The sequence below is a fragment of the Stenella coeruleoalba genome (genome assembly GCF_951394435.1).
Source record: "Stenella coeruleoalba genome assembly, chromosome: 10".
NCBI lineage: Eukaryota > Metazoa > Chordata > Mammalia > Artiodactyla > Delphinidae > Stenella > Stenella coeruleoalba.
Window position 1 is genome coordinate 18,450,635 of NC_137156.1, and position 25,663 is coordinate 18,476,297.

Consider the following 25,663-nt stretch of genomic DNA (forward strand, 5'->3'; position numbering starts at 1 on the left):
CACAAATTCATCCAATGACATATTCTCAGGTAAAGAAGGATGCCAGTGTTTCTTTCATGTGGAAAATATTTGGGGGCATAGGCTATCAGGAGCATAGAAAAACATAGCAAACTTGTGTTCATGTAATTTCATTTTGTTTTCTTTAACATAGAATGAAAATGTCTTGGCATTTAAATCTAAGATGGATTGATAAAATAAAAGTGCCTTAAAGTAGTTATTTAAGATTTAGCATCTGCATAAGCTCCAGAGTAAAGTCTGTACTCAGAAGCATCCTATGTTTCTTGAGAGGGCGGCTTGCATTTCCTAATAATATCCCCCACCAGCTAAACAAAAACCCACCTTGTTTTCAGAAAAGATGTATTGAACAGTAGTAAAAATTAGTAATGGGCCAAGATAAATTCTGGATGTCCTTTTTTTCATTGCAAATTACTCATTACTTTCCTCCCTTGCAGTAAATTCAGGGTATAGTTAAAGAAGCCCTGTGTGGACTTTGGTTTTGTCCACTGCACTCACTATTTTGTGTTGGGAAGTCCCATGTCTTTAGCATGTTAGACATTTATTACCTAGGTAAGGTCTGGTCCATGTGCATGGGCCTGTACAATCTCAAAGGGCAAGACCTTGGAGTTATGCCCTTCCACTGGACTGAACATGCAGTGGTGAGATGCAAATACAGTCAACTCTTGCTCAAGAAACCATTTGATTGTGTTGAGTATGGCAGTAACTTGGTCCAAAGGTCACATTGGTTGGTAAATTCCACGTACTGAATTTGGGCTGAGTTCCTGCTGCTCAAATGTGTTGACTGGATGTCCCTTGGAGAAGTAATAAGGGACAGCATTACCATGTTTTAGTTTTTGAGATATTGGGGAGCGAGGAAGGTTAAAGAAATAAAGGGAAAGGAAGACAGAGAAAAAACGCCGATGCAAATGTCAGTTTTCAAGGTGTTTAAAGTGTAAATAATGAATATGGATAATTTGGCTGTTTACACAGCCTCAGTAGATGCCACATAACTTACTGACATTCAGCCAGTCCCTATCAATATAAAGTCGTAAGAAAAAAAAATATCTTGAGGAGTTAACTGCACAAATGCCTGCAAACTGTAAGCCATACCTCGCACTGGACAGCTTTGCCCGTTAATCCTCAGGTTTTGAACAGAGTTATGACTAGCTAAAAATTACCCTTTCATTGACACATAGGGAGGGCTGCCTTTAAAACCTCTTATCTTTCCTGAAGTATAGGTGTGCTTTCCAGGAAGGATATCTCACATATGCAAACCTGGGTTGAAAAAGTAGGTAATTTGAAGCAGAAAACTGTACGTGTGTATATTAATAAAATCATACCCTTGAGTTGTGTATGTAAGTTGTGGTTGAAACTCCAAACTGAATCAAATATTTAAAATTTCAGTAACAAAAATGCTACAGCCTCTGGATTCTATTCCTTTATGTATTCATCTATCTATCTATATCTGTTTCATCTCTCTCATATTTACTTGCTACTAGATCTAAATATTTTGTGCCTTTAGTATATTAACATAAATTAATATCACACGTTATATGTCTGAGCTTCAAAACAATCTTGTAAGATAGTTATTTCCTCATTCATGAGGAAACTGAGTCTCAAAAAAGTAAGTAACTCACCGAAGGCCACACAGATAACCAGTCCCAGCCATGCTGAAAGCCGTCTTCCTTCCACAAAGGACAGCCTGGCCTGAAGCAAAAGAATGAAAAGGTAAGTCTCTTCATAAATGTACCTAGACTTCAGTTCGCTTAGGGCAAATTCACTTTTTGTCTTGATTCATCCAGATCAGCTTTTTGTGAAATCAAAATTCACAGGATACTTGCCAACTAATTCCTATTTGTGTCACGCTAGGACAATCTGGCCTAAGAGGCTTATGATATAAAATTACTATATTGTTAAAAGACATTTATGAAATAGATTTTCCCTCCTACCACTCTGAGTGGAGAAAAATGACGTGCCATCAGTATCGACACGCTCTTCCTATATACTATTATTCCTGGACCAGCTTGAAGGGAGGATACAATAAAGGTTCATTTGTTACATGCCTGCAACAATAGATAGGTTTAAGTGGCCTTTCTCTGTTATTGCATTCACAGCAGATTTCTTACTGTGTGATATAACATGATATACACAAGCAAGGAGCAAAATTCCCAATGTGGCTTATCTTTTTTCTGAAAGTGACATTAAGCAGTATGATGTTTCATTACTTGTCTGAGTTTCTTATTGTTTTGATACACTTCATGGTAAATGGTGAGCCACTGTTCATTCCCAACTTGTTTTTAATCTGAACACAGAAAAAAATTCGGCAGCCCTTTGTATGCCTTATCAGAATCACTCAGCCATTCAAATGGATTTTTAAGACACTTGTCCCTTTCCATATTGTGTATTATATTAGTTTGTTTTCCTGAATCTTTATTTGTATATAGGTTTAACTCTAGAAAAAAAATACTCTGGAAACAAATCATTTCGCAAAGAATCAACTGGGAAATCTTTATGAATATTTCATTAAAATTATTTCTATTCTGAAAACCAAAACAACATAAATTATCAAATAGTATGATTTACATCTTAGTACAATCATTTTCTCATGCTGTCAATTTTCTTTTTAGAACCTCTGACTGGTAAATATTGTTAAAAGCACATTTAGTTTAAATCAGAATAGGTGAAGTACAGCTTGACAAACATTTAGATGAAGTTGATCAATGATACTATCGTATATAATTTAGGTAAAAGTCCTTTGTAAGGATAGATCCTTTTTTTCTTCTTTTTTTTATTGAAGTATAGTTGATTACAATGTTGTGTTAGCTTCATGTGTACAGCAAAGTGATTCAGTTATACACACATATATATATTCTTTTTAATGATATATTCTTAAACTTCAGTTATTATCTAAACTTGCTGCTCAATTTGATTGTGTAGAGATGGCAAGAGTAACTGTATTAACAAAACAGTAGACTGTATTTACTGCTGCAACCCTCTGACAATGGGTTTGCTTATATAAATAAGTCCAGACATGCTGTGCTCAGGGGGACTGATCAGTCTTCAAGTGGAAAGAGCTGACAAAAGATGCCAAACTCTCTGCCCCTCTGTTAAATCAATATTCTTGAATAGAAAGTTAAAACTCTACCGATCTGCCTAGGAAAAACTTCTGCAGCAAAAGCTTTACTGTTGAAAATGATGAAGTATGGGTTAGCATTCACACACCCATGCATTTTTCATTTTCAGGGAATCATAAAATGCAGTTTATGATTTTCAGCAACTGGCAATGGGAATTTACTCGTGTACTGCATACATGTATATCTAGGAAGTAAAAGAGAGTTTGAAGAACACTGATCAAAATACAGTGTCACAGTACTTCTTATACACCAAACTAAATGTCTTCAAACATCATATTAACCATCAGCTTCAAAGAAGGATAAAATCAAAGCTATTCACATTGGCATAAAAATGAATATATATTTGCTTGATTGGTGTCTCTCTGGTCAAACAGATGACTCAGCCTAGTGTGCCAGGCACCCAAAGAGGAGGACTGATCAAAAGACTTTGTTTTGGGTCAGTTAGCCGGGTGGTGGTGTTAAAAACTTCTACAGTTGGAAGGAGAGTGATCAAAAGTGAATTAAAGAGCTAACAGACACGAAATCAAGGCAGCAGTTATCAAAGAGCCAAAACGAAGGGAGCTTCAGTACAGAAAGCAGGGAATGAAGACAGAGACCAGAGTCAAGTCCAGGCCACAACAAACGGGTGTTCCCCGCGTCTACTGCACGAGAGAGAGCCATTCGCCTTGCAGACATAGAGGGATTTGTGTGACATGGGGATTCTGAGCCTCCCAACCAAGTCCTGGAAGGGAAGGAGAGAAGCTGCTTCTGCATAAACCCACGCTGGCCCTCATGGTCATGCACACATATGGGAGAGGATGCTCAGACACACACACTAGTGCTTGCCGGGGCATGGCTGTGCCCTGTGCTGCCACATACTGTCAGTGCTCCCTGTTGGCATCTGTCTACCGCTCTCCAAAGCCCAGTCTCCACTGGACAGTGGGAGAGTAGAGCAGAAGCATCCTGCCACCCATCGTTTGTCTGCCCTGATATCCAAGGTAAGATATCAGGTAAGATATCAGGTAAGATCATTTGTGAGAACTTATGGTGGCTATCCCCAAGGTTGAAAGTGACCCCAGCACAGAGCTGTTGAGGGTGATCCATAATATACTAACTTAAAAATGTTTTATTTGAGGAAAGGGGCATCTTATGACTGTATAAACTAGCAGTGACTTGGGTCAAGTTCATGGTCGCTATATCCAGGAATAGGCCAGAGGTCCTGATACCAATAGAAAAGATGGTAGTAATGGAATATTAGGCATTCATTGCCAGGAGCAACTTAGATGTGAAAATCCTTCCCTCAAGGGCTTTGCGTCTCAGCTCTGCACACTGCACGACTCTTTGTTTATTGTTGTTTTATTTGCTGCTCTTTAGATGTGCTTTCTCTTACCCCCAGGGCTTTGACACATAGTCTTCCTTCTACGTGGGGAGTTCCCTCTGCAACCCCTCTCCCTTACTTCCCTACATAGATTTTTTTCCTTCTCTACTTAATAAACACGTACACATTCTTTAGCCTTCAGCTCAAACGGACTGTTCTTGGGGTGAACCTCCCTGACAGGTCATGGAGGTCTAGGACCCTTCTTATGGGAACACAGAGTCCTGTTCCTTTCTTCCTCACCAGTTTGTCACCACATGTGTACTGAGTGGGATGTTCATGGTTGAGATTACAAGGAGTTGCAATTATTCATGATAAAATCAAGGCAAGATCATGAGACTGCATGGATGGGAGTGGTGAAGGACAGATATCTGGAAGTCAAAGAATGAAAGGCCAGCCTAAAAGAGTCACCTCTGGATATTTAACTCACCAAGTATGAATGGCAAGACGTGGGACATAAAGATAATGAGAAAGGAGCTCAACTTCTCAAGGATTGAAGTATAGTAACTTGAGAGGGAGTATATGTCTGCAAAGTAGGGGAATGGTGGGTATTGTCTGATGGCAGGAGAGTCCAAGATGAGTGACTGCATAGAAGAGAGAATGAAAATGGTCTGAAAGTGGCAACAAGCAGCAAGGAAGACACCTGTCCCACCAGTAGACCCCACAGGTACGAGTGACATGGGACACAAACCATGAGAAGCTTTGAAAAGGCTGTAGGGAAAGAAGCTTTGTAAAGAGGCAGGTATCAGAGCAAAAAGGCGGAATGAATATTCAGAGAAGAGGCGAAAGATACATGGGATTTTTACTCATGACTGACTTAGGGCTCCAGAAGCTCAGTGAATTGAGTTTACAGTTTGGGAAATGATAGAAGTGGTCAGAAAAGGCTAAGTTTGGAGTAATAGGATTAGATCTCAGGGGATGAGGGGTGATCTACAGTCCTGAGCTTCTTTTGGTGACCACTATAAGCGGAACAAGAAGTGTGATGAGATTAATCCATTAAGCCTGGTGTGCCCTGAGTTGCCCCTTCCTCTGTATCCCTGTTACATCTTTTACGATCCGCATATTAATCCTCATCACATTGTGATTAAATCAGTATGTTTTCTGCCTCCTCATAAAACTGTGGTAACATGAAGATGGGAGTAGGCCTTCCTGACCCTTTGTATCTCTATCATCTGCCATTTTTATTTGCATATTATATGCCTCCACAACCCATTTAAAATAATCAGATAAAATAATACAATTGGATAGACCATTTGATTCATTCTCTTGCCTTTGAGTTGACTAATATCTGAAGTTTCTACTGGGTAGAAGATTATTTTCCCAAAAGAGGAAAAAAATGGATACATCTTGACTTACTATTTAAGATACTTAAATGTGGAAATGAAAACAATCATTTGTTTATTCAACAAATATTTATTGAGTGTCTACTATGTACCAGGCATTGTTCTAGGCTCTAAAAAAATATAATTTTTTAAATGAAAGAAAAATATAGTTTTTACCTTCATGGATCATAGTCAGGAAAACATAAACGTATGAAGTAATTATGCAAATAAATGTTAAATTATAACTATGATAAGAGCTATATAGGATAGTTTATGGAAAATTACTGGGTGTTTGGAAGCATTTACCAGAAGTTATAGGCTTGTTTGAGGATGGCGGGGAAGCATCAATGAGGAAGTGGTGATTTAATGAGTTTTAAAGGAAGAATAGAAGTTAATAGACCAAGGAGACGGATGAAGAACAAGCACAGTGAGAACCACGGAGCAGAAGGAAGGTCACCCATCAGGCAGACCTTTGTACGATAGTGAGACTTTGGCCCTTTATCCTAAGTGCAGTGACAATCTGTTGAAGCCAAATCTTCATAAAAATATGATCCCAAGAGTTAAAATTTATCCCAGTAAAGATCTACTTAATATAAGTTAAGACGGTAAAATGTTCCACATTTTTATTGTACCAAGGACTATGTTGGGCTCTAGAGGTAAACATGTGAACAAACATGGTCCCCTGACATACAGAAGGGCACACTCATGTGCAAGAAAAGATACGGAAACATTTATAATCACAATATTCACAAGCATTTGTAATAATAGAAGCATATGTAAAAATCACAATGAACAGGAAAGATTACGTCTGACACTCTGAGGTTTGCCAAAGACTACTCTGAGCACTTGGTCTCTGGGGAGGAATTTGAAAAATCAACAGGGCATTTTCTAGACAGAGAGGCTGATGCAGCAAGGGGACAGCATGAGCAAAGGAATGAGCATACAGAGCAGCATGGTGTGTACCTGTGTGGGAGTTGGGAGGAAGTGGCTATAAGTAACTTAGTATTCTGAGAGCGAGGAGTACACAGGGGGTGATAGCAGATGAGGCTAAAGGGTTGTACCTGGGCAGACCATGATGGGTGTTATTTGCCATAGCATGAAGCTTTTCCTAAAACAAAGAAACACAAAAGCAAAAACAAAAAACTGTTGAAGAAACATAGTTGGAAGGAAGAGGCAGGTCAAGCAAGGTAATCAGTTGTAACAGGGAACATGGATAGTATAATTTTCCTTCCCCTTAGGCAAAGTTGCTACACATAGGACATAGGTTTACTTTGTTCTGGGAGCTTGAGAGCCTTTCTGTGTCTTATTCTGCCTTCTCTATCTTCCTCTCTATGCTTTTCCCCACTCCATCCTCTCAATGTAATTAACTCCTATTCATCTTTCAAAACCCAGAACTCTCTGGGGCTTTGGAAAGAGGTGTGGAGTGAGAGAGATACAGCCTCTCTTCTTGCGTTGCTTTATCCCCTCTGAATGCTAATTTCACATGCCTAATTTGTTCACAGAACACCTGAAATTCTTCCATTGTACTCCTATAAATAACCACCCGTGGGAATTGTAATGGCTACAGAACACAAACACTGACTTCTGATTGTCTACCAAATGGATGTAGGGCATGTCTGTGATCAAACCACTTCCCGAAGTTATAGCGGCTTGCCTTCACAAGTGAACAATGAGAACCAGAGGTATATGGGGAACTCTTGCAATTGTTAAAGGCGTATAAACTACGTTAAAAAAAAATAAAATACAAGCTTTCCGTCTTGAGATGTGTAACTTCCTTAACTCTCAGTTAGCCTCATACCTTAAAGGCAGGAAGGAAGAAATGCAATATTGGCAGAAAATTCACTAGAATTGGCTGCGAATGATGTGTTTCTGGCACTCTGAGATACTTAACACCTTTCAGAATAGAGGAAAAAATCGCTTTGAAACGTTTCAGCAAGGCACACATGGAGAATATTCTTGATCAAGACAAGCTGTCAGCACTGTATTTTACCACTGCTGCTCCCCTACCCATTTTCTTCACTAAATATACTGTGTTATTCTCTCATGCGGGGTCAAAAGTCTAAGAGTCAGCTCTGGTTTCTGCCCTGTCTCAAGTAAATTTATTTGCAAATGATATAGGAAAAGAGGTTTGCTTTTTTTTTTTTCCCCAAAAGAAACAAACATAAAGATATGCTTGGGCTGGTATCAGTATTCAATAAGGCAGGTGAAGATAGCACTACATCAGCATCATTCCAAGGACATACACATCAGCTTAAAAAATAGATTCAAATAAAATAAAATGTTTCTTTTACCTCAGTCAGGCTCACAGTACCTCTCTCTTTTAGAGAAGTATCCTGAAACGTTTTATTATACTGTAGTAATATTTTGATGTCTTGAGTGTATTGTGATTTCTTTTCAACAGGGATACACCTTAACATAGTCAGAACTTAAACAGAGTGTGTTGGAGTCCATTCATGGAACTAGACCACATTTGTCAGAATGATTTGTCCAGAGAGTGGTAAGCAGCACTTCAAATCTGAGCTGATAGATTTAGTCCAAACCGTTAATGCCAAACTTTTGGAAAATGATAAGCAGGTGGGAGTACTCAAATCAGACTGGACACAACCTGATCTGTTTGGATGAGCACTTGTGATTTAAAGTAAAAAGAATGTTGGACATGGTATCAGCAGATCTGGATGTGAGTCTGAAGTTGGTTCACTTATTAGATGCTTAATTTTGAGCAACTCATATAACCTCTCTGAACTCCAGTATTCACAGATGTAAAATGGTATAATAATACCTATCTCAGAGTGGTTTTGTGAAGATTAAATTGCTTTATTTTAAAATTTATTTTATTGAAGTATAGTTGATTTACAATGTTGTGTTAATTTCTGCTGCACAACCAAGTGATTCAGTTATACATATATATACATTCTTCTTTATATTGTTTTCCATTATGGTCTATCATGGGACACCGAATACAGTTCCCTGTGCTATATAGTAGAACCTCCTTGTTTATCCATTCTATATATAATAGTTTGCATCTGCTAATCCCATTAAATTGCTTTAGCATAGTGAAGTGTCTAGCAAAAGCTTGGAGTACAGTAAACTTTCAATAAATGATTGTAGAATCAAAACTGAATGAATTCAACCTGAATGAATGAATATTGGGAAGCATGTTTCTTTCTGGACAAAACTGAGACAAAAGTGAAGGACAATGGCTGAGAAAGGTGACCAGCCCAGGCCAAACAGTGTGTTAAAGTCCTGATCCAGTGTTTACAGAATGCCTACTCTATCTCAAGGTAAGAAGAGTCTTTCCCAGATCTGACCTTGAGTTCTCAGTGTCATACTGGGCCACTCAGAGCCCAAGGAGCCTCCCCAGACTCGTGAAATTATTTGTTTCCATAACCAAGAGAAGAGTTTGCATGGAAAAATGGAAAAAAGAGTTATTGCTTCAAAGCTTAATTGAATGTAATTCAGTCTTACTAACAATGACTGAATACTTCCTATGTGCAAGGACTATATGAAAACCAAGTGAGTATGTATGTCAATAAATGTTTACCATAATATTGTACAATGCAAAGAAAGTTTATGCTGAAACAGAATAAGTAAAGTTTTATTTGTTCATTGAGATAAAGAATGAAGGAGAAAGGTTGGGCTTTTTCTTGGATGCTATTATGTGTGGAGAGCAGAGGTCCACATATAGGGAGATGTTCAAGAGTAATTAGAATTAAGAGTTTGGAGCAACTGAATGGAGACACAACATCACAGAAAAGAGCTTGTCCTACGCAGTCATTTCCATTGTGTCTTTGGTGCTCCCGGCTCCCATTTTTACTCCCTTTATCCCTTTAATTTTTTCTCTTTTTCACCTAGAATTCCTAGACAACAAATGCCTGCATTTGTATCCTGCCTGGGTCTCTCCGATCAGAAGGGAAACCCATTCTGTAAGGTCAGGTAGATTAGAATTAATCCCAGGGAGAATTTGTACTGTATAAGAAGAACCACTGGAATGGAAAATGAAATGAAACGATACTTCATAAATCTCCACAAACCCAATGGTTCTGAGTGAAGGACAGGTTGGGACAGAACACTTTCTGCCATGGCCCATGGGTAACTGGCTGCTTCTCCAGACGTAGCTCAGCCCTGTGCTCTCCTGTTATGCTGGTTGCTAAAAGGCACTGGCTTTCTTGGAAGGAGGGTAAGGGTCAAGGGGAAAATGAAGCCATTGAATGCTCAACAGAATTTGCTTCCACCATTTTTAAGCAGCAAGACCCCAGATTGACCTGAAAGCCATAATTGTGAGGAGGTTTCCATAAGGGGGTCAGAACACGGTGGGTGTCTGTGGCCTCCTGGGTGCCCTGGAAGGCTGTGTATTGGGAGTTGAGGGAGGCAGAAGGGATCCACGTAGACAATCCCTTCTGAACGTTAATTCCACCTTCCAACTTTGTTCACGTAATGCCTAACACAAAAAAACACTTTACGTTTCTATAACAGGTTGAGATTCAAACAAGCCTTCACTTCCTGCCCATCACTGCAGTATTCATGTATTTCATTAAACCACTGCCACTTTTTCTCCAGAGGATTCTGGGTGAAGTGACAGCTAAATATAATGGAGCATAAATCAATAGGCAAACATCTGCTCCAGGGGCCTCTGGAAGGAAAGGTGAGGAAGTTTACATACACATGTAGCCTCTCTGTAGCAAGACTGAATTTATCGCAATGCTCTCCACATCCATTCGAGAGCCCAAGAAGTGAAAAAGTCACTTCAGTGGGAAAGGGAAAACCCTGCTTCTTCAGTGTCAGACCTTCAAATCTTTGCAACAGGAAGCATTTCATTAAAGTTATTCATAGTTATCTAGCAGAAGTAATTTTGTGTTTGGGGTAAAAGAACATAACCTAAAACATATACAAAGAATCCTATTTAACATAAGAATAAGCTATTAAAGATCTGTTCAAACATAATCAAGGTTCTACTAAGGAAAAATAATACATGAGATTGTATGACTACAGCCCAAGCTTGAAACTCAAATCTCAAGGTTTATGTTTTCTTTCCTTCTTTTTCCTTCCCTCCTGGTCTCTCTGCCCCCACCCCCTCTCATAAAAGAAGACAATGCAGGTTTTTAAACTACAATCCTCACAATTAATTTATGATTATTTTTCAGCGATATTGCTAAAAAATATTGTACATTTAGCTTTTATTTCATCAGTACGCTAAAAAAAAAATCACTCTAAGCATTAGAGATTTTTCTTTCTGGATTCTTGAAAATGAATGTTAATCCAATGGGAAATTGCAAACATGATACAAGGTAAAGGTAATACATCTTAACACATGTTGTGCTGGTGTGCTGAACCATATGAGTTGGGCTCGCAGTTTTATATACTTCAGGTATAAAAGCCCTCTGTACATTTGCTAGGAAATATGGAGACAATTCAAGAGGGTGCTTTGCTGCGGAGCATGTATTTTATGTGCTTGTCTCCCTAAATCTTGCCAGTAGTTACTGGTTATAAACCTCAGGGTGAATTTGCAATAGCATTTTCTGTCTTTACTAGAAAATCAAATTGGCAATGCTCCTGCCTGGTAAATAGTGTTTGGGGATTACCCAATCTTAGGGTTGGAAATAACTTTGGAGTTCATACCTATGATTATTTATTTTAAAATCAGGAGTATGCCAATATTATAAAGGAGAGAAAATAAAAGTCCTGCAGGCTACATATCATAAACAAGGAGAAAAGCTTTTTTCACGTTCCCATATTGAGTGATGCACACCTATTTTTACTATTATGACTGCCTTGACTCTCACAACCATCATATGTATGTAGACTCTTCGGTAGAAGCTCAGATTTAGGGGGTACACCTTGGTTCCAATCCAAGGCTGTCAAATCCTGAAGAAGTTATTATTCTCTGATCTGTGAAGTATGAAACTTATCAGCATGATTTTTGTGGTTGGTAAATGTGATATAATACAATATGTGACGTCCTGATCCAATGTGGACCATGAGACTGTTGGTTCTTATACCCTGCTTAGAAATTGTAATTATGTGATGTGATGGATGTGTTAACTAACCTTATTGTGTCAATCATTTCACAATATATATGTGCATCAAACCATCACACTGTATACCTTAAATATACACTATGTTATGTCAGAAATACCTTAATATGGCTGAGGGGGAAAGACAAAAATAAAAACACCGATTTCACATTAAAAAAAGGAAATCAGTCACACTTGGTCTCAAGGCACAAATAGGAAACAGTTCAACAAGCAAATGTTGAGCACACACTTTGTGCTAGAAAAATGTGCTAGGTGCTAGGGATATAACTGAAGCAATAAGAATAAGAAGAATTAACATTTATTTAAGAGTGCTGGACAGTAATCTAGACATTCTGCATATATTAAGTCCTTGCCCTTCGGGAACTTACAATTTGGTGGGGACACAGGTGAGAAAATGAGCCTATGCAGTACAGTATGATGAGGGCTAAGGGAGAGTTTGCTCAAGGGCCTGGGGCAATTCATCAGAACTCAGGAGGAGCTGGAAGCCTTCTTAGACAAGATGGCATTAGTGTGACCTACTTACGGGAAAGAGAAGCCTTTACTTTCTGAACTTTTGAAATGATAAGATTAACAGCCTTCGCATTAGAAGCAGATTGCACACTCTGCCCAAATAGTCACTGGATCATTAGAGTGAGAAGAGGAATCGTGTGTGTGTGTGTGTGGTGGAGAAACTGATAGAGAATAGATAGAGAATGCCCGACTGGCAGTCAATGGTATGGCTTCATATGGACGAAATACATCCTGTATGAACCAACTAAATAACCACTAAATGAATGAATGAATAAGAGAAGCCCTAGTAAACAAAAAATTACAGTTTTGGAAGAGAAAATAGGTAATATATGCCATTTGAAGAATGACTGCCTGTTCTGGAAGCAAGGCCCATAAAGTCACTTAAACATCATAAGCAAGCTAATGAAGCCCATGGTGAATGGTGTTGCTTGTTCACAATTCTTTTGTTTGCTCCCCACCCTTGCCATGGCTTACCTGCCCTATTGTCTTTGATCTTGACCATAATTTGCTTTGGCCGATAGAAGTCATCAGACTTAGTACCATGTTTAAAAGTAGAGGTTTTGGAGTCAACCTTCTCTGAGTGATACCTCAATTCTGCCACTTCCCACCAGGTAACCTTGGGCAAATTACTTGACTTCTCTAGACCTACCTTTATTTTTTTTTTCCCATTTTCACATAACAATAGTAGTTTTTTCATAGGATGATGAAGATTTTGATAATGTAAATAAAGTATTTAGTACAGTTCCTGGCAAATAGTAAATTGTTTAAAAATTAGATAATCGCAACATGATTATAACTCTTCTACCTCTACCTCAGGTGAAATTTTCAGAATATTTCATCCAGATTTCTTGAGTCCATTATATTTCTTGTGGTATTTCTGTGCCACTATAACTTTTAGTATCCTTGAGACGGTGGCACCCTGAGGAAGTGCCTGGACTTCTACCCTTTAATTTTGGTTAGCCCGTAAGAACCTGGAAATCCTTGGTAATTTAAACTTATTTAATAAACAGTGCTAAAATCAAGTAATAGTTAGATGGACTCTTGAAGAGACCATAATCTCTGAGGTTCATTCTGGATTGCTGCTGCTTTAGAAACTCTGCAAAGGAGGAAAAAAGTGGCTATTGCTTTCTCCAATGGAAAATTTTCCTCTGGCAAATATACTCTGGAATTGCAAAGCACCATTTAATTTCACACAATGTCAGAGAGAAATAGTATTAGCTCATTTGGCCCTCCATAAGAAACTGTTTTTTCTAAGATCAGGTGTCTTAATGATTAAGGTTTTTTATTAATGTATATTTCTAGGCAGCCTCATGGAGCCACTACAAAGTCAGATTATGTTTCAGAAACATGGGTGTCTTATAATAAAGATGTTTTCTTCGTGAGGTAATGTTCCTGAAATACGTGCTGGCTAATCCCTGATCCACTAAATCCATGAGGTAATGGGTCTGAAATACATGCCATAAACCACAGAAATTTTTTGATGGGAAAACTGGACGTGGACTATTGCATTTCTCTGTACGTTAGGGCAGTCAGAATGACTAAAACATTTTTTTTTTCTCTTTTCCCATTTTCTTTCACAAAGATAGACAAAATTTACACTACCAATTATTTCAGAAGAAAAAGTCATTTATAAAACTCTTCCCACAAAAAAAGGAAAAACAACAATTTGACAGTTTGAAATGTGGCACAAAGTATGTTGTAACAACCTCTCCACTCCACATGCACACATTTAAACCATTAATATGAGCTCTTATCTGTTAATTCAATTACAGAAATGAGAAAAAAAATCTTAACTTTGAAGGAAAAAGCATTAATATGAACTCAAGACAACGGATTTAAAAATACATATATTTTTCCTTAGAAAGAGTCACTCCCTTACCAATGAATGTTCTTTCTGGAGGCACAAGAATGAAGCTACTTTACACACAAACCTATAAACATGCACACACATATACTTCAAGACTCTTAGTAACCAACTGGTTTAAACCCTTCATTTCATAAATGATGAGACAAAGAGCTAAAAATGTTAAGTGCCGTCTGTGGTGGTTCTGAAATACATCCATAATTTATGTTTTGTAAGCTTCCCTCAAGAGATGGAGCCTAATTGTTCTGTTACTGGAGAGTAGAACAAACTTAGTGACTACCTTCTGAAAGAATAGAATGTGGCTGAAGTAACAGTACAGGAATTTTGAGCGTAGGTCACAAATGGCAGTGAGACTTCCTCTGTGCTTACTGTCCTGGATTGCTTACTCTGGGACAAGCCAGCCACTTAGTCTGTGTCAGTGAAAAGTCAATGGAATGTGATGAGCAGAATTCCAAGATGGCCTCCAAGCTTCCCACCCCCGGTGTACACATGCTGTGCGGTCCCCTCCACTTGAGTGTGGGCAAGACATAGAAGTATGTTTGGATATTACTCTCATGACCAAATGTAATATGGAAAAGGTGAATGGGTAGTTACTCCCATGATTATATCATGTTATTTAAGCCTGTCATAGCAGGCAGTGGAGAGATTCTTCTGATGCCTTTGAAGAAGTTAGTGCCATGTTGTGAGAGGGCCATGTGGCTAGGACCTGAAAACAGCCTGTAGGAGCTCAGAGAGATCTCTGACTGACATCCAGCAAGAAGACAGGAACCTCATTGCTATAGCCATAGGAGCTCGATTTGGCAAACAACCTGGATGTGCTTGGAGATAAACCCTGAGCTCTAGATGACAACATAGCCCAGCCAACACCTTGATTTTCAGCTTCAGAAGAGAAACTAAGCAGAGGACCCAATCTAACCTGTATCCTGAATCCTGACCCATGGAAGCTATGAGATAATAAATTTGTGTTGATTTAAGCCATTAAGCCTGTAGTAATTTGTTACAGCAATAGAAAACTAATACAGAAGAGAACTGAGGTCTTCTGCCAATAACTATATCATGTGAGTGAACCATCTCGGAAGCGCATCCTCCAATGCCAGTCAAGTGTGCAGCCCTGCTCAACCTCATGAGAGACCTTAAGCTAGAACCACCCAGGCTAGGCTGCTATATTAGTCATGCTTTTCACATTTTCTGATGTTTTGGCATCTTGAGGGCCCTAGCTGGCTGGGGAGAAACTAGCTAATTCCTAGCGATATTAAACAACATGCCTGCAAACACGAACACATTTCATATGCAAACCAAGCAATCCTGAGTCCATACCCCTAATTCCCTCCCCTTTAACTACCTCCTTCATGTAACTCTCAAACCCCAAGCCAACATTTCCTCTGTCCTAAATCAACCCAGGGCTAGGTACCAGACGACTAGAGATTACCTCTACAGTCCAGAGCCCACTGACATTATTCTACTAGTCAATCCTAAACGTATCCCCTGCCTTTCCCACAGGAAATACAATAAAGGCTTCATACCATACTTTCTCCTTGTCCTGTTACTGCCTCCTGACTAAATCTGGAGCTTCTCCATGTAGCCCTGCATGGAATGACTTACCCCACTTCTCTTGGGAAATCAAAGTAATAAATCTTCTTTCAGTTAGCCTCTCTGTGTTGTCACTGAGTCACCTCCATGAATGAAAACCCCGTTGAGTATTATTTAACCCAGCAGCTCCCTAATTTCTAATCCACAACACCTATGTGAGATTATCAATATTTACTACTATTTTAAGCTGCTCAGGGGTGAGTGGTTCTTCAGTAATAGACGACTAACACACCATCTTTGCCCCTATTCTTCGGCAGAGCCAGAGAAGACAGTCCAGGTTCCTGATCCTCCCAGATGTAGGCTGAAGTAGCAAAAGAAGCATAGCCTCTGAACTCGGACCGATCTTAATTTAAATAAAAACTCTGCTGCCTATTTTCTTTTTGAGTTTGGTCAAGTTCCTTTAATGTTTCTGAGGCTCAACTGCCTCATCTTTAAAATTGAAATAATACTTAAATCTTCAGTATTTTACTAGCAAGATAAAGCTTACAAATGGCTTTGCATGAAGTTCAGTAAATACTAGTTATTTTTTCTAACTGGGTGTTCTCTCCATTGTCGTAAAATCCAGAGTTAATAGTCAATTGCTAATACAAAGACATTTTGTCAGTCCTAAGATCTCTGACAAAATTTCTTTGTGTAAGCAACTCGTATTTGAAGATAATGTTAAAGGACTATGACAGAAATCAGAAGAAGGAAAATTATAAGAGATCAATATGCATATGAAGAAAAAGACAAGTCACCATCACCATCTTGAAACGTTTCAGTATTCCTTTGAGTATCTTTTATAATCCTGGGTTGCTGAAGTGAAAGGAGCCAGGTAGTTCAAACAGAGCCCAAGCATCACTTGGGCATTGCTTGTGCCAGACCATCACTGTTTCAAAAGGAAAAAATGTTGCAGAGGAGGTAGAACACTGTGCTCTCATTTTTCCCCATATCTCCTATCTGTTGATAAGAACTTCATCCCTATCTTCCTATCTTTTCAGTGATCTACGCTTTTCGGAGAGATATCCTGGAATAAAAAAATGGATAAATGCCAGGCAGTCTACTTATATATTCCTTCACCTAATAAATCATATCAGTAAGATGTATCAAAGATGACTCTCAAGGAGTTTATATCTAGTCAAGAAGGAAGTTATAAATAAAAGTAAAAACCATGAGATTGATGATTAAATCCCAAATGAGTGGTTATTTTGAAATGCAATATTCTCTAAAATCTTAATTAATTTGGTTATTTGTCTCTTCTTCAATGCTGGAAATATGGAAATAATGAAACTCTCTACACTATATATAAAATCAAATTTTCTCTCTTTTGGTTTATGCTATAAAAGAAAATTTTGCCTAAACAAATGCCAGGTTTTATAGTTTTGAATTTAATGTTTAGTTTTATGATCCATTTTGACTTGTTTGCATATAATATAAAGTGTGAATATTAAATTGTTCCATCAACATTTGTTGAAAAGCTACTCTTTCTCTATTGATTTATTGGGCAACATTGCCAAAAATCAAATGACCATGTACATTTGGGTCTGTTTTTGAACTATTCAGTTTCATTGATCTATGTGTCTATCCTTATGCCAATACCATATGGTCTTGATTACAGTAGCTTTATCATAAGTCCTGAAATCAAGTAGTGCAAAGCATCTAGTTTTATTGACCTCGTTAAAAATTATTTTGGCTCTTCTATGTTCTTTGTATTATCAAGTAATTTTAGGAATCAAATTGTCAATTAATTATGCAAAAATTATGTGTTGATGTTGATTGGTATTTTTTTGAATATAAATATCACCATGGGGAGAATTGTCATCTTAGCAATACAGAGATCTCCAATCCGTAAACACAGTCTATGTCTTTAATGGTTTGAATCTTCTTTAATTTCTCTCAGTAATACTTTAAAATTGTAAGATACATGTATCACACATTTTTTAAAGGTATCCCCAAATTTTCATGTAGTGATGCCATTATAAATGTGTTTTAGTTTCCAATTTTTCATTACTAGTAAATAGAACTGCAGTTGATTTTTATATAGAGAGCTTATATCCTGTGACATAGCTAAACTTACTTATAAGTTCTAGTAGGAGCTAAACTTACTTGTAAGTTCTAGTAGCTTTTATTTAGTAGATGATTAGGTTATTTGCAAATAAATACAGCTTTATTTCTCTTTAGAATCTGTATACATTTTATTTCATCTTCTTCTCTTATTGCCTTGGCTAGGCCCCCAGTACAAAGTTAAAAAGAAATAGTAGGAGTGGACATCTCTGCCTTTTTCTCAATTGTTGGTGGAAAACATACAATTTATCACCTTTGGGAATGGAGTTAGCTGTATATTTTTTTCATAGATACCCTTTATAAGGTTGATGGAGTTCCCTATTCCTAGTATAGATATTGAATTTTATCAAGGCTTTTTGCATATTTATTGAAATAATCATATGATTTTTACTTTTAGTCTACTGATATGGTGAACTACATTGGCTGACTTTTCAAATATTGAACAAACTTTGTTTTCCTGGGATAAACTCCATCTGATCATTTTATATTATCATTTTATTATATGATGTATTATATGATGTATTATATTATCATTTTATATCATCTTATTATATTCTGCATGCAATTTAACTGTATTTTCTTAAAATATTTTTCTTTATTTCTGAGAGATATCTGTAGTTTTATTGCAATGTATTTGATTTTGTCAGAATAATTCTGTCTCATTAAATAATTTGAGAAGTGTTCTATTTTCTTCCATTATTTTGTTTTTGTGGGAAAGCGTTTGTTTAGAAGTGCAGTGTAGTGTTGTTTCTCCCTTAAATGTCTGGGAGGAACTTCTAGAGAAGACGGCCGCCCCTGCATAGTTTTTGTAGGCAGCATTGGTTTCTTTGGATTATGAGTTATATTCCTTTAGTAACTATAGGACTATTCAGATCACCAATTTCTTCTTGAATGAAATTTGATAGCTTGTTTCTTTTACAGAATTTGTTTTTTCTAAATTATTGTATTTATTGTCTCAATTGTTCATAATGTTGTTCATAATATTCCTTTATTGACTTTTAATGTCTGTAGAATCTATAGTGATACCTTTCATTTCACTTCCGATATTAGTAATTTTTGTCCTCTCTTTTTCTCTTGATTTGTCTAGCCAGAAGTTTATCAGTTCCACTGATTTTTTCAAAAATCAGTTTTGCTCTCATTGATTTATTCTATTTAGTCTAGAAAGCAGAAGTTTTCATTTAATTAATTTCTCATTTAATCTTCATTATTTTCTCTATTCTGCTTGCTTTGAGTTAAATTTGTTCATTTATTTCTACCTTCTTAAGGTAATCTCTTAGGTAATTAGCTTCAGATCATTATTTTCTGTTCTCAGGAAACATTTGATGATGTAAATTTCTCCCCTCTTTTTTCGGATTTCCTTCCCATTTAGGTCACCAAAGAGCATTGAGTAGAGTTCCCGGAGCTATACAGTAAGTTCTCATTAGTTATCTATTTTACACATAGTATCAATAGTATATATATGTCAATCCCAATCTCCCAATTCATCCCACCCTCCCTTTCCCGCCTTGGTGTCCACATGTTTGTTCTCTATGTCTGTCTCTATTTCTGCTTTGCAGATAAAACCATCTATACCATTTTTGTAGATTCCACATATGTGCGTTAATATACCGTATTTGTTTTTCTCTTTCTGACTTACTTCACTCTGTATGACAGTCTCTATTTTTATTTGGTTCAAATTTTTTCTTAACTACCCTGTGATTTCTACTTTGTCTTATAGGTTATTTAAATTGAATTAGTTGATTACCCAATAGTAGATGATTTTCTAAATATCTTTTCTGTTATTGATTTCTAATTCCATTGTGATCAGAGAGCATATTTTTTGTGTTTGTGTAACTTTCATCTTATTAAATAGATTGACACTTGTTTTATGGCCAAGTATATGGTTTATTCTAGAGAATATTCCATGTGCACTTGAAATGTATGTGTCTTTTCAAGTGAGTGTTAGTATTTGAGTTTAGTTTTTGAGACAACTACTCTTCCCATCCCTGGTGCTAACTGAAACATTAAAAAGGGATGGGGTGAGATGGAGTATCTGGGGAAAGAAGAATGCTATAACTTTAAAACAGGAGCTGATGTACTGTTAAAAAAATAATCCACTGGCTAATTTAAATGGGACAATCCCTGACTGAAAGTTAGGTGGGTAGGTGGGGTTATTTTTTCATCACTGAATATTACAGGAGGGAGATGTATGAAAGAAGACTTGATGGAACGGCATTGGAAATTGTCATTGATAACATATGATGGTCATTCTATTAGATGCTCTATTAGTTTTCTATTGGTGATGTAACAAATTATCATACTTTGGTGGCTTAAAACAACAAAAATGGACTATCTTACAGTTCTATAGGTTAGAACTCTTGACTTGGGTCTTGCTAGTTGAAAATCAAGGTGTCAGCAGGGCTATGTTCTTTCCTGGAGGCTTTAGGGGAGAATATATTTCCTTGCCACCCAGGAGGGCCCCCCACATTCCTTGGTTTGTGGCTCCATTTCTCCATCTTTAAGGCCAAAAACATAACATCTCTTTGAACATTCTTCTATCGTTACATGTCCTTCTGACCACAGCCAGGAAAGGTTCTTCACTTTCAAGAACTCCTGTGATTAGACATTGGGGATACTCAGGTGATGCAAGATAATCTCCCCATCTCAAGATTCTTCACTTAATCACATCTGCGAAGTCTCTTTGCCATCATATGCACATGTTCCATGGATTAGAAGTGAACATGTTTGGAGAGTCTGTTATTCCTCTTACCATGCACTTTTTATATTTTTTTCAAGATACAGAGTGTTTTAAAATGGTGCTTCTAAATCTGGTTTGTTGTCAAATCTGTGCCTCCATTCAGGAACGCCAAAATCAGTTAAGCAAATGGATTTCCTTGGACTGTAAATGTGATGTCAAAGAATGCAAAACGTGATAGGTTGAAATGAATTCCTAGGTCCTTTGGCCATAGCTGCTCCTGACATAACTCTTCGCGTATAAATAAAAAAGGAGGAACTGTGCTGGAAAAGAGCTATTACAGACAAGCTAGGGACGTGTAGCTGGGCTGCTGTAAAGCCTGCCATGAAGAAAGGCTGTTGACACTCACACAAGAGGCTCTGTCCCAATAAACTCTGTTTAATCCCTGGTTTCTGTGGCTCTCCTTCTCTTCTCCTAAGCATCATTTTGTAATAGGGGAGGGAACTGAAAGAGAAATGTCTAGAAAGTCACAGGGAAGGTGACTAGCACACTTTGCATTTTGAATCCCTTCACAATGTTCTTATTCTTCTTTAGAATGTATTCTCATTGTGGGAAGTCTGGTCAAAAATCTTCCACAATGTGTTTGTCCTTTTCCTACCTGCATAATCTGCCCAATTCAGTAATTAATCTCCATATGGGCAAGAACATTGCTTCCTAACTATTTTTTTGTATTTTTTTCTGAAGATGCAGTGAATACAATGTTGTAACTCACGGAAAATACATTAATATCATCCTATTTGAGCATGCTTACACAACTGAGATAGAAATAGTAGGAAAATAGTTCATTCCCCACAGTTTCTTCATATCATTTATGTATTCGGACTCACCTTTCCTTACAGTAAAAATAATTAGAAGTGTTCATAAAAGCTCAAAAGTGTCTGTTATAACAGAAGCTGTTGTTTGTTGTCTACCAGCAGAAAGTGTGTTTTCGGGGACATGCATAAATAAATAGGGAAATCTGTTCTTGCTAATAAGTGCAATCTTGGCTATATGAAGATAGAATTATGAACCAATAGCTCAGTGCCTCATGTGGTTCTGTGTGTCCCACTTTGACTGCCAGTCTTCATAATTACAGTCCAACAGGACAAATGATTTTCTGCTGTTCTACGAAAACGTCATCAGTTATGTGCTTACATCCATTAAAACTTAATCTGATTATGGAATAGTATATTTTCTGTTATTACTGTTTTCATGTGTATTGGGCTATTTAGTGCCTATACTTCTTATTCCTCATACCATATCCCCTAACACATCGCCATGCCATAGCCCCTAACACATGTACACGTTTAGAGACAAATACACTTAATAAATGCAGCTGTGTTCAGATTGGAATTGTAAAGGAAAATCAGATGGTTTGAATAATCACAGTGGGGAAAGGACATTGCCAGGGAGAGACCTTCAAGATGGTGGAGGGCTAAGATGTGGAGATCACCTTCCTCCCCACAAATACATCAGATATATATCTACATGTGGAGCAACTCCTACAGAACACCTACTGAACACTGGCAGAAGACCTCAGACCCCCCAAAAGGCAAGAAACCCCCCCACGTACCTGGGTAGGGCAAAAGAAAAAAGAAAAAACAGCAACAAAGAATAGGGACAGGACCTGCACCAGTGGGAGGGAGCTGTGTAGGACGAAAGGTTTCCACACGCTAGGAAGCCCCTTCACGGGCGGAGACTGCGGGTGGCGGAGGAGGGGAGCTTCGGAGCCACAGAGAAGCACAGCAACAGGTGCGGAGGACAAAGCGAAGAGATTCCCGCACAGAGGATCGGTGCTGACTGGCACTCACCAGCCGAGAGGCTTGTCTGCTCACCCGCCGGGGCGGGCGGGGCTGAGAGCTGAGGCTCGGGCTTCGGTCCGAGCGCAGGGAGAGGACTAGGGTTGGCGGCATGAACACAGCCTGAAGGGGTTAGTGCACCACGGCTAGCCGGGAGGGAGTCCGGGGGAAAAGTCTGGACCCGCCGAAGAGGTAAGAGACTTTTTCTTACCTCTTTGTTTCCTGGTGCACGAGGAGAGGGGATTAAGAGCGCTGCTTAAAGGAGCTCCAGAGACGGGCGCGAGCCGCGGCTAAAAGCGCGGACCCCAGAGACGGGCATGAGACGCTAAGGCTGCTGCTGCCGCCACCACCAAGCCTGTGTGCGAGCACAGGTCACTATCCACACCCCGCTTCCGGGAAACCTGTGCAGCCCACCACTGCCAGGGTCCCGGGACCCACGGACAACTTCCCCGGGAGAACGCACGGCGCGCCTCACGCTGGTGCAACGTCACGCTGGCCTCTGCCGCCGCAGGCCCGCCCCGCACGCCGTGCCCCTCCCTCCTCCCGGCCTGAGTGAGCCAGAGCTCCCGAATCAGCAATCAGCGGCTCCTTTAACCCCGTCCTGTCTGAGCGAAGAGCAGACGCCCTCAGGCAACCTACACGCAGAGGTGGGGCCAAATCCAAAGCTGAGCCCCTGGGAGCTGTGAGAACAAAGAGAAAAAGGGAAATCTCTCCTAGCAGCCTCAGAAGCAGCGGATTAAAGCTCCACAATCAACTTGATGTAACCTGCATCTGTGGAATACCTCAATAGACAACGAATCATCCCAAATTGAGGACGTGGACTTTGGGAGCAGCTGTAGACTCGAGGTTTGCTTTCTGCATCTAATTTGCTTCTGGTCTTATGTTTACCTTAGTTTAGTATTTAGAGTTTATTATCTTTGGTAGATTTGTTTATTGATTTGTTTGTTCTCTTCCTCCATATATATAGATAGATAGATACTTTTTATTCCTTTTTCTTTTTTTGTGAGTGTGTAGGTGATTTGTCTGTATAGCTTTGTTTTTACCATTTATCCTATGGTTCTGTCAGTCCTTTTTTTTTTTTTTTTAGTATGGTTTTTAGCGCTTGTTATCATTGGTGGATTTGATTTGGCTGCTCTCTTCTTGTTTTTATTATTACGTTTTAAGTTTTTTTAATTTTTAATACTTTTTTTTTTTTTTTTTTTTTTTGCGGTACACAGGCCTCTCACTGCTGTGGCCTCTCGCGTTGCGGAGCACAGGCTCCGGACGCGCAGGCCCAGCGGCCATGGCTCACGGGCCCAGCTGCTCCACGGCATGCGGGATCCTCCCGGACCGGGGCACGAACCCACGTCCCCTGCATCGGTAGGCGGACTCTCAACCACTGCACCACCAGGGAAGCCCTAATACTTATTTTTTATCTCTTATTTTAATAACTTCATTTTTTTCTTTCTTTCTTCCTTTTTTTCTCCCTTTTGTTCTGAGCCGTGTGGCTGATAGGGTCTTGGTGCTCCGGCCGGGTGTCACTCCTCTGCCTCTGAGGTGGGAGAGCCCAGTTCAGGACACTGGTCCATCAGAGATCTCCTGGCTCCACGTAATATCAAACGACAAAAGCTCTCCCAGAGATCTCTATCTCAACACTAAGACCGAGCTCCACTCAACGACTGGCAAGCTACAGTGCTGGATGCCCTATGCCAAACAACTAGGAAGACAGGAACACAACCACACCCCTTAGTAAACATGCTGCCTAAAATCATAAGGCCACAGACACCCCAAAACACACCACTGGACACAGTCCTGCCCACTAAAAAGACAAGATCCAGCCTCATCCACCAGAATACAGGCACTAGTCCCCTCCACCAGCAAGCCAAAACAGCCCACTGAACAAAACTTGGCCACTGGGGGCAGACACCAGAAACAACAGGAACTATGAACCTAAAGCCTGAAAAAGGAGACACCAAACACAGTGAGTTAAGCAAAATGAGAAGACAGAGAAACACATAGCAGAGGAAGGAGCAAGGTAAAAAACCACCAGACCAAACAAATGAAGAGGAAATAGGCAGTCTACCTGAAAAAGAATTCAGAGTAATGATAGTAAAGATGATCTAAAATCTTGGAAGCAGAATGGAGAAAATACAAGAAACGTTTAACAAGGACCTAGAAGAACTAAAGAACAAACAAAAAATGATGCACAACACAATAAATGAAATTAAAAATTCTCTAGAAGTAATCAGTAGCAGAATAACTGAGGCAGAAGAACAGACAAGTGACCTGGAAGATAAAATAGTGGAAATAACTACTGCAGAGCAGAATAAAGAAAAAAGAATGAAAGGATTGAGAACAGTCTTAGAGACCGCTGGGACAACACTAAACACACTAATATTAGAATTATAGGGGTCCCAGAAGAAGAAGAGGAAAAGAAAGGGACTGAGAAAATATTTGAAGAAATTATAGTTGAAAACTTCCCCAATATGGGAAAGGAAATAGTCAATCAACCCCAGGAAGCACAGAGAGTCCCATACAGGATAAATCCAAGGAGAAATATGCCAAGACATATATTAATCAAACTTTCAAAAATTAAATACAAAGAAAAAAAATTAAAAGCAGCAAGGGAAAAACAAAAAATAACATACAAGGGAATCCCCATAAGGTTAACAGCCTATCTTTCAGCAGAAACTCTACAAGCCTGAAGGGGGTGCCAGGACATATTTAAAGTGATGAAAGGGAAAAACATACAACCAAGATTACTCTACCCAGCAAGGATCTCATTCAGATGCAATGGAGAAATTAAAACATTTACAGACAAGCAAAAGCTAAGAAAATTCAGCACCACCAAACCAGCTTTACAACAAATGCTAAAGGAACTTCTCTAGGCAGGAAACACAGAGAAGGAAAAGACCTACAATAACAAACTCAAAACAATTAAGAAAATGGTAATAGGAGCATACATATCAATAATTACCTTAAATGTAAATGGATTAAATGCTCCAACCAAAACACATAGACTGGCTGAATGAATACAAAAACAAGACCCGTATATATGCTGTCTACAAGAGACCCACTTGAGACCTAGGGACACATACAGACTGAAAGTGAGGGGATGGAAAAAGATATTCCATGCAAATGGAAATCAAAAGAAAGTTGGAGTAGCAATTTTCATATCAGACAAAATAGACTTTGAAATAAAGAGTATTACAAGAGACAAAGAAGGACACTACATAATGATCAAGGGATCAATCCAAGAAGAAGATATAACAATTGTAAATATTCATGCACCCAACAATAGGAACATAGGAGCACCTCAATACATA

General features: G+C 38.7%; 1 long non-coding RNA gene across 1 annotated transcript in view; it reads right to left on the reverse strand.

Moving 5' to 3' along the window:
* Positions 1-25,663, reverse strand: part of LOC307193312 — a 768,132-nt gene that overhangs the window by 7,088 nt on the left and 735,381 nt on the right. The window contains exon 13 of the long non-coding RNA XR_013830296.1: positions 1,635-1,704. This is a non-coding gene — a long non-coding RNA (uncharacterized lncRNA). The remainder of the gene's footprint in view (positions 1-1,634; positions 1,705-25,663) is intronic.